This window comes from Propithecus coquereli, unplaced genomic scaffold (genome assembly GCF_000956105.1).
Source record: "Propithecus coquereli isolate 6110/MARCELLA unplaced genomic scaffold, Pcoq_1.0 Scaffold10, whole genome shotgun sequence".
NCBI lineage: Eukaryota > Metazoa > Chordata > Mammalia > Primates > Indriidae > Propithecus > Propithecus coquereli.
Window position 1 is genome coordinate 8198727 of NW_012133858.1, and position 2180 is coordinate 8200906.

General features: G+C 33.5%; 1 protein-coding gene across 1 annotated transcript in view; it reads left to right on the forward strand.

The window, feature by feature from the left end:
* Nucleotides 1–2180, forward strand: part of PAK2 (p21 protein (Cdc42/Rac)-activated kinase 2) — a 102283-nt gene that overhangs the window by 70216 nt on the left and 29887 nt on the right. The gene's annotated exons all lie outside the window — the stretch shown is intronic.

A 2180-nucleotide genomic window follows, 5' to 3' on the forward strand; every position in this document is an offset into this window, starting at 1 on the left:
ATATTTAAAAGATAATAAGAATATTTGCTGTAGGATTATAGGCAATAAAAACATGCATTTAAATCATATCATTGAGTATTGATCTTTGAGTCTATTGATCTTCTGATTTTGTCCAGTAATTTATATTCTTAAACTACACTAACTAAACCTTTTTGTTGTTGTTTGGAAGCAAATGAACATCTTAAATTTTTAATGTTATTAATCTCTGGAAAGTTTCTGTGAATTTAGAAAGGGAGCTTAAATTAAGCCTTTTTTTAAAACCTCCATATGAATTTCTTTTTAATAGCTAAATTCAATTGTAGTACTGCTTTTATAACAAAAAATTGAAAACCATCTTAATATTTTTAGCATGGTAATAGATAAGTTGTATACTTGAATAATATATAATAATAGTGAATGAACGAGCATAATATCTATCCATATGGATGACCATCACACATTTACTGTTGGATAACAAAAGCAAATTGCAGAAAAATACATAAAATGAAACTATTTGAGGTTTAAAAGTTAGGCTAAGTATATTTTATAGAGATATATACCTATGTCCTTTGTAGTTAAAAGTATAAAGAAATGTGTGGAATGCTACACATCAAATACAGGTTACCTTTGGGAGAAAGGAGGATGCTGTCAGAAAGGGCAAACAAGAATCTTGGAAATTATTTGTAGTTCTTTGTTTCTTCAGCAGGGAAGTATATCCATGAATGTATGTTATTTGTTTTTTTCTTTTCTTATTTTTCCGTACATTTTTGTAGGTCTGAAATATTGCAAACATAAGTTTTGGCCACAAGGATTGCCTCTTTTTATTCTTTTTTTCCATTTCCTTTTGTTTCTACTTTTACTTCTTTTAAAGATGTTAGGTCATAAATGCTGTTTAATCCTTTTTCAATTGCTCTAAGTATAAAGTCTTTGGGTATCGTAAATTGCAGTGATTTAGAAACCTTAAATCTGGTTGTGTCTTTTTCCTCCCAGGGCTTCTGGTACAGTTTTCACTGCTACTGATGTGGCGTTGGGACAAGAGGTAGCTACTTTTATATACTTCTGAATGTTACCATTAGCCTTTCATATAGGAGGAAGCTAGATAGAGCTGAGAATAATCAATAGAAATCTCTTTTTAAGTTGAACATGTTTAAAGAATTGTTCTATGTAATTTTATAGCACTTCTCTCATTAAGAGGAACAAAGAAGGAATTATGAGTTCAGTGTCATAAATACACAGATATTAAAAAATTATTTTCTCAGCTTGAAATGTAAAGAGGATTAGTTCCTGGTGCTGCACTGACCTTGGGTTTGTTAATCAACTTCAATATAATTCTAGGCTGGCTGTACTTTGGGAGGATCACTTGAAGCCAGGAATTCAAAACCAGTCTGGGCAACATAGCAAGACCCTGCCTCTGTAAAACATAAGAAAAATTAGCTGGGCATGGTGGCGCATGGGAGGCTGAGGCAGAAGGATTGCCTAAGCCCACGAGTTCAAGGTTGTAGTGAGTTATGATCATACCACTGCACTCCAGCCTGGGCAGCAGAGCAAGACACTGTCTCAAAAAAAAAAAAAGTCTAAAAATATTTAGGCTTTATGTATTACAAAGCATTGTGCATAGGCAGTATGGAAGTAAAAGTACTATCTAGGAGTAATCTCATTGTATAATTTAATATATGTACCTATAATCTCATTGTGTAATGAAGTACGTGTACAATAAATTAAATTATTAACTGATTGGTGTTTGTAATCTTGTAGGAAACCTGTTTTGATTTTTTTTCCATTCTGTTTTCATTGTAGGTTGCAATCAAACAGATTAATTTACAGAAACAGCCAAAGAAGGAATTGATTATTAATGAAATTCTAGTGATGAAAGAATTAAAGAATCCCAACATAGTTAACTTCTTGGACAGGTAAATATGAATATTTCTTAAACATTGGGATCAGAAATGTGGAAATTTTAAGTCTTATAGTTTGGGGAGGTTAGCCACTTGAGAGTAGAATGACAATGCCGAGAAGTAAAATTAATTGAAGGAGGAGGAGGAGAGGTAAAAATAGCACATTACAGTTTTAGAAAGTCCTTTCTCTGCAAAGATACCACTTGGGCCAGGCGCGGTGGCTCATGCCTGTAATCCTAGCACTCTGGGAGGCCGAGGCGGGTGGATCGCTCAAGGTCAGGAGTTTGAGACCAGCCTGAGCAAGAG